The following is an 8352-nucleotide window of genomic DNA, read 5'->3' as shown; positions in this document are numbered from 1 at the left end:
ATATTGACTGGGCATGCCTAGTTGGCACTTCCTGGATGCTAACAATTTGAAATTGTGACTAGGTCATGTTGGTTATGTTTGGAAATGCATTTCACATATAAGAGATCAAGAAGGCATTTTGGTTCAATAATATGGGATAATCAGTATGTAACTGTAAGTACAAATGATTCATGGAACTGCATGTTTTGATCAAATAATTAATATTATCATCATACATAATTAAGTAAGCAACTATATATACATGTATGTGTGATTGAAAAACTTACGTTAAGCTATTATATGTTTGAATTTGTTACTGGTGTACTGCACCATCATGATCATGTTTATTAAGATTATTAAGTTAAATTCTGTAATGCAATTATACCTAGCTTTATACTCAATACATCTTGAGATTTTACCTTTTTCAGTTTTTTTAAATACAGGTATATTATGTCATTTGAGAATGACTCCTGTCCCTTTTTCAAAACTCAAATGCATGTATGTATTTCCTCACATCTCATGAGTTTGCAAGAATTCTTTCAAAGGATGTGTGTATAAAGACAGGAATTGACTTTTTTAAAATGTTACTGTGTAATTTGAAAGAGAATAAATTGAATGTGTCTACACACATGACATTGGTTTATGTGTAGTTCCTGCAAGTTTGCCGCAAGTTTGCCACAAAAATTTGCCGCAAGCTTGCGGCAAATCTAATTTGCATAATTGTGTTTGCCGCAAGCTTGTCGCAAACTTCATTTGCATGGTAAAATGGTTGCGGCAAGTTTACAGCAAACGTTTGCTGCAAGCTTGCGGCAATGTTTGCTGCAAACCTGCGGCAAATGTTTGCCGCAGGGCTTATTTTTCGATCACTTCGATCACTCCATTGACCATTTCATCGAGAAAAGTAGTGGATAGGGGCGCTGAATTTTTCGAGTTAGTACATGGAGGATAGATATTCAAAGATTAGGAGCGAAGATTCGATATCCATATGTGCATTGTATTTGTCGTGATTGAAACGGCACCAGGAACATATCAGGATAGACAACAAAAGTCTGTAAGTATCTATTTTATGTCTTTATAAATATTAACATAGATATTATAAGCCTATCATGCTTTCTGTTTACAAATTTTCTTAACTATGCACTATTTTAGTAGACCACCGATGTCCTTTTCGAACTAAAAGAACCTCTTTGAAAAGACACACCTCAGTCGAATCATTCTTCTCAAATGAATGCCTGAATGGTCATTAAAATTATACTTGTTATGGGCAGGCATTTTCGAATAATTTAAAAAAAAATGTATTAATTCAGACTGCAAGGAATTTTAAATGGTAAATAATATACATTGTATCTCGAGGGAAATGTACACCATGTACACACTTAGACAACAGTGAATTTTTCATAAATATTATATAATGGTAAAAGTGTAGCATACACATGATATATATAATGTGTACTAACGATTAAACTCTGGAAGAAATATAGTCAAGCATGAATACAAATTAATGGGTCCTATTTGGAAAAAAAAAATTTTCTCAGAAAGGTATCTCTTTCTTCAGAGGTTTATATGAAACGTTGATGTCTGTTGTGCAGTGATGTTTTTTTTTTCTTTCTCCGACGCCTGCATGCGAGACATAGTAGGTATTGCAATCCAGCGGCACCGGCGACGATGGTGTACACTCTTTGTTTGAAGCATTATATTTCATAGGTTAGACAATCTAAATCACGGGTGTCATTCGGTTTATCGAGAGAAATGATCGTGAAAGAATATCTAACGGCGGTCAAGTATTGAGAGACGATCGTGAAAGTTCTAGAAACGGATCGTGAAAGACATTTAATGTACATTCTAGTACAGAATATTTGAAAAAATCGCTTAATTTTCAAAACGCGGAACAAATCCGAGCAAAAAAATATGTCTGTCAAAATGATTTAACTTCCTCAACATAACTGTGAAGGAAGATAAAGAAAATATGAATTACTTTTTGAAAAAACACAAAAGGCGCAATGCGTGTCTATGAAATTAATTACAAATAACATGCTTTTTGTACCTATAATGGTCATATTTTAGAAATATTATGATGTATTTGAAATTTAATCTTTGGTGTATCTGATAGTACAGTAAAATTAAAGTATGTTCTTCCATTAAAAGCGTTAATTTGTTTATGAAAACCTTGAATTTGTTGATTTTCCATCAAACTTGATCGTGAAAGATCAGGCAACGTATTATTTCGATCGTGAAAGAAAATGCGTGACCAGACTTAATACTTGTAATCAGTATTTCTTTTACCATTTGATAAATCTGCAAATGATTGAAGCCTGTAACTATTTTGATAAGGATGAACATTAAAGCTATTATCTTTTTTTCTATTCAACACTTCACCTTGAAAGTTTAAAAAAACCCCAACTAATTACGTGTCTAAAAGATTCAGCTCTGTGAATCGGCCTAGTGCACTTCAGGCAGACCGACACTTGTTGGCCAATAATATGGATAGGCAACGTTTAAACCAAAATGTTATCCATCAAACAAAAAAGCATAGCAAAAACAGCACATTTCATGTGTAATTTTGGATTGAACGATAACCAACATTTTATGCAACAGAACATTTTAAGTTCTTTATTAACAACGCTTATAAGGATTGATTTTAACTATATAGTTCATACTATAAAATACCAAAGCGCAAATGCTGTAATGTCTTGTTTGCTTTACTTATGATAGTATATTTGTTGAACGTCTATAATATCAAGGGTTTTACTAGAACTGTCAAATGCGCTTCATATTGTCAATGTTTCATAAAAAAGGTCAAGGTCAGATGAACCATGCCATACAGATCTCTACAAATATTCCGTACACCAAATAAATGTGTTCCGACCCTTACAGTGCCTTAGAAACTGAAAAATGTAAAAGTTATGCTTGGCCAATTAATTCGGAACATATGGTCAAAAGTATCTGATCCCTAACCGATAGCCAGAGAAAAACAGCTTACTATCATTTAATAAATCAAACACAATTGACGTCATCATGGTCGTATAAGAAACATGCAGACAGACATGTACACCATACACGAAACACCTTGGCGCTATAGCATACAGGTATATACAGGAATTTTGGATCATCCCTCCATGCTCTTCAACATTTTGCTTGTTTGGCTTAAACCTATTGAGGATGTTGACCTATCTAGCCTTTCTCAATAGCAATGACAAATATCAATTATCATATAATGGAAGAATAATTTGAACATCTACGTAGCATCAGATCTTTCACGATCCTTTTCACGATCTTCAAAAATGCGGTACGTGATCTTTCACGATCCAAAAAATCAATTTTATGTAGATAGTTCTTTGTTTACAAAGTTTTAGATTATATTTAAACAAAATAACTATGAGAACCGTTAAATAAATTCAAATTCAATACCCTTATTCTAATAAACATAGTTTATCTAGTCGAATTTGTGAAAAAATCGTGTTTGTTTACATTGTTTATGTCATTGAAATGTCGAGAGGCAATCTGCCTTTTGTCGTTTTGTAATAACTATGTACTTTTGAAACTGGATATTCTGACATACTGATCATAATGTTGAACCATTTTGACAGACAGTTTTATTTTGTCGTAAATGTGTCTGTGTAATTAATTAAGTTAGAATATTTAGTGACCTTTCATATATCTTCTCGATTAAATGTCTTTCACGATCCGTTACCAGAACTTTCACGATCGTCTCTCAATACCTGACCGCCGTTAGATATTTTTTCACGATCATTTCTCTCGATAAACCGAATGACACCCGTGTAAATGTTTCATACGATATGTTACGAAATTTCCGTCTGTCATATATCATTGTCCCTGCAACCTCATTTTCATGGTTCAGTAACTGCTTGATACATTTTGTTTTGTTAAATAAAAAACTCACTTATTATGAGTAATATGATAACTATGTTTGGTATATGGGTTCCTAGCAGCATTTACATGTGCGTCAGCTAGGTACATGTAGGGTTAACCTGACCTCGACCTTATTCCATGGATCATTTATCAAAGATAAAGTAACTTAAGCAAGACTGTATCTAGATACTATAAATAGTCCGTCATCTATATTTGCTGTATTGATTATTGAAATGATTGTAAGCTGTACATATCCACCCGATAGGTTCCGTCTGACCTTGGCCTCAATTTCATAGTTCATTGGCCGAAGTATGGTGTTGTGGTTTGGTCTATTTCTCAGATGCCTTAAGCAGTAGGGTCACTATATATTTTGTATCATGTATGGAATCATTGTCAGCTGGAAATGTCCGTCTGACAGGTCTCAATTGACTTCGACATCATTTTTATGGTTCATTGGACAATTTTTAGTTGTGTGGTTGGGTCAATTTTTCGGGCATTGTAAGCAATAGGTCAATAATATGTAGTGTATGGAACAACCATGACAACTGTGGTGTCATGTCTATCTGTCGGGGTTAACATGACCTTAACCTAATTGTTTGATGACAGATGTTGTATTAAGATCTGATTCTCAGGTACTATTAGCAACACCAGAGCACACCCACAAAATCGCGGTCATATACAGCTTGTGAACTGGGATTATTTTTTGTATTAAAAAGATATTATGTATTGAGAATTTCATAAAAGGTATCAAAAGCCCTCTCTCTTTTTTCAAAGTCTGATATTTGTTTCCTTTCTGTCAATACAATTTTTTTTGTGTCTCTGGTCTCAGACCACATTTATTCTTCTCCTTTGCTACAATGCATCTTTTTGTAAAATTTGCACCGCTCCAAACATGAAATAAATGTAACTGCTTATATATAGACCATATTAGTCTAATAAAATATTCTTCTAGGACAATCCATCAGTGCTTTTTCTTTTGAGGGCATTATTAACATGCAAATGGTAGGATATGAATCTTGTATATATGACTGACCGACTAATGCTCATTTGAGGGGTGGTGGTGGTGGGGGGGGGGGGGGGGGGGTCCTGATCCCGAAATCCCGGTCTTAAAACATGAAATCCCGAGATGCAGAATTTAAAGAAATTCATATCCCGAAATCGAAAAATATATTCCCGGATCCCGCAAGGGTCAATCCCCAAATCCCGAGGTTCCGAAAAAGTCCTGATTCCCTCTTATACCTACCCTACTTTCTTTTTTGCCAACTCACTACTTTCAATATCAACAATAAATTTTATGCCCCATCTTTTGGCATTGTGTTTTCTAGTCTGCGAATCTGTGCGTTCGTTTGTTCGTCCTTCCGTCTGTCCCGCTGCGGGTTAAGGTTTTTGGTCGAGGCACGATGAATAATTTATCGCGGTGGAAGGAAGAGAAGCGACACACAAAATGAGGTCTTCTCGTTTAATAGTATACATAGCAAGAATCATACATTGTAGTTGTGCATAATATTGCTAATGTTAAGTATACGTGATTTTTGTAGTAAAACCTCCATACTAAAGACTTTCAACATGATTTGAATGATAAGTAAGAAAAAGGCGAGACATTTGCACTCATATTTTGGTAATAAAATGTGTAAAGTGTTGACAAAAGTACATGTACCTAAATTTCAATATATTTTTGTATCAGAGTGTCGAAGGCGCATCTTTAACATTTTGAGAGGAAAATGGATATTTTGTTGAAGGGGGGAATGTGTTGGGTACATTACTCATACTTTTGCCTGAGGAAGCTGCTGTTCTTTTTGAAACATGTCTTACTTATTTTCTGGTATGTTGAATGGGGTAGGTAAAAGTAAAACTTACTGAAACCTGTTTTTAATTGTAATTTGTGTCTTCAGTTCGCTGTCTCCTAGGCATGAACAATTCATCTGTTTTAAGACTCTATGATTGATTGATTGATTGATTGATTGATCATGACTGGCTGAATGTCCAATGGCAAGTATTACATGCATATTCACGAAGTTGGGAACGATTCATGCCAATCCTGATAAAAAATAAAGAAATATGCCTGAAGAAAAACAATAACAGAGTAAGTGTTCCTGCATTTAAAATTCAAATATTGCTTGTAGAGTGAGAAAAATGTTATGAAACACCAGCAAAAAAGATTAGATTGTTATTCAGTCCTGACTAAAACAGTGTTTCTGAAGATGGAGATTAGGTATGTAATAATGAGTTTTTAATTTGATAGAGTGTTGACTTTTAAAGTGTAAAAGTTTAATGAGTTACTGTACGTTAATCCCTTTAGTGTATAAAAATTCAACAGTTGCTGTTCAAGTGTATCTCGAATAATTCAAGCCCTTTCTGTGTCCGATTTTCTCCCACACGAGATTAATGTAGCCTTCGTAGATCAGCGAAATATAACGACTGAATTATTCGGGTAAGTTCAAGTGCATATCATAGCCATCTTTATCTTGCTGTATCCAGAGGCAATATATATGTTCCGGACTATATGAGTATTTGGACCATACGCGTATGGTCATGACCATATGGGTATATACTCATATGGTCCGACCATACGCGTATGGTCGGACCATACGCGTATGGTCGGGGTAATAAACACTCTGTTACAGTTTACTTTTCATACTTCTAAACTCTTCATATGGTATGACCGTTCATTCAAAATACGCTATCATAAAGGTAATTTTATCATTATATTATAATAAAAAGATAAAGCTAAATAATAATAAAAAGTTTCACATAGTTACTTAATTTTACTTAATTGTCAAATTTAAAGTAAACACATTTTATACCGATGGTCATTACCGATTTGTTATTACGAGTAATGGCAATATGTCGACTTAAAAATTAAATTCCAAAAATTTCTTAATGAACTGTTACATAAGAAGTCACTGGAAAGTAGCATACTATTAATTTATTTAAGTTGTGGTGTGAAGATGGTGTATTGCAGTCATTTTACGATATTTGAGATACAGAGCTTCTTAAAAACACCGTAGACATCAGAATTGCCAAAGACCTCGGTATCACTGAACGCAGCTTCAAAAAAGGCTTGTTTTTCACTCGCAAACAAAATGTGTAAATGAAAAAGATCGTACACAAATTTCTTGCAAATGCAAAAAAGCTATGATACCGTGTGGAAGTGAATGTCATACAAACCTAAATGCAGGAATGTAACTAGCGATGAAAACTAACTATGGCATCAATATTAAATTTTACGTATTTTTTTTTATTATAAAATTACAAAAATTGTCATGTTTTAAACCATCACTGTTTTTTTAGATTAAGTTTTTGTATTATTGAAACGTTTATAATGTAATTTGAAAAACATATATATACCTATATGGTCCAAATACTCATATGCTCCGGCCCGTTAATAACCAAACGAGTATTATACTCATATGGTCCGACCATACGCGTACGGTCGGACCATACGCGTATGGTCGGACCATATGAGTATACGCATATGGTCATGACCATACGCGTATGGTCCAAATACTCATATGGTCCGGAACATATATATAAGAAGATGTGGTGTGGGTGCCAATGAGACAACTCTCCATCCTAGTCACAATTTATAAAAGTAAATCATCAGAGGTCAAAGTACGGACTTCAACACGGAGCAAGACTGTTATTAATGACAATTAAGAGAGTGAATATAAACAAAATAGACATCATAATTAAAAGAAAGACAGACAGTCTCTTCATCAAATATAATAAATTTTGATATGATAACAAAAAATATTTGAAATTGTTTTGAATTTGTCGTTCCTTCTTTCAGATCAGGCCTATCCAGAAGCAAGAAAAAGAACAATTCATAGCACGTACATCTACAGAGAGAGACATGTTTAAAAAAACAGATTTATTTTCAATTTATATAAGTATTGTCTTAAGTTGGGTTTAAAAGCAGTCAGATGGCAACTTCAAGTAAAATACATTTTTATGAATGTTATTTTTAACTGTGCCATTAAAGTGCGAGGTTTGGCATGCCATAAAACCAGGTTCAACCCACCACTTTTATTCCCCTTTAAAAGTGTCCTGTACCAAGTCAGGAAGATGGCCATTGTTATTATATTGTTCGTTTCTGTGTGTGTTTTGCATTTTAACGTTTAGTTGTTTGTGTTTTCTCTTATTTTTGAGATAAGACGTGGCACGGTACATGTCTATCCCAAATTCATATATTTGGTTTTGATGTTATATTTGTTATTCTCGTGGTGTTTTGTCTGTTGCTTGGTCCGTTTCTGTGTGCTGTTGCGTTTCGGTGTTGTGTCGTTGTTCTCCTCTTATATTTAATGCGTTTCCCTCGGTTTTAGTTTGTTGCCCCGATTTTGTTTTTTGTTCATGGATTTATGAATTTTGAACAGCGGTATACTACTGTTGTCTTTATATGTCATTAAATAGACATGAAAGATGGAAAATTATACAGGAACACATTTTGTATGACCTAAATGTATTGTCAAGGTAAATTTATTATGTGAACATATCAAACATTAT

The 8352-nt window shown here is 34.0% G+C and overlaps 1 long non-coding RNA gene across 1 annotated transcript; it reads left to right on the top strand.

Moving 5' to 3' along the window:
* Positions 1-921: 921 nt before the first annotated feature.
* Positions 922-7716, top strand: LOC134723532 (uncharacterized). Its single transcript, XR_010108104.1, has 3 exons — positions 922-1030; positions 5973-6061; positions 7640-7716. It is a non-coding gene; the product is annotated as an uncharacterized LOC134723532 (long non-coding RNA).
* The last annotated feature ends 636 nt before the right edge of the window (positions 7717-8352 follow it).

The sequence above is a fragment of the Mytilus trossulus genome, chromosome 6 (assembly GCF_036588685.1).
Source record: "Mytilus trossulus isolate FHL-02 chromosome 6, PNRI_Mtr1.1.1.hap1, whole genome shotgun sequence".
Classification (NCBI taxonomy): domain Eukaryota; kingdom Metazoa; phylum Mollusca; class Bivalvia; order Mytilida; family Mytilidae; genus Mytilus; species Mytilus trossulus.
Note: the sequence above shows the minus strand (reverse complement) of the source record. Positions and strands in the feature narration are given on the sequence as shown.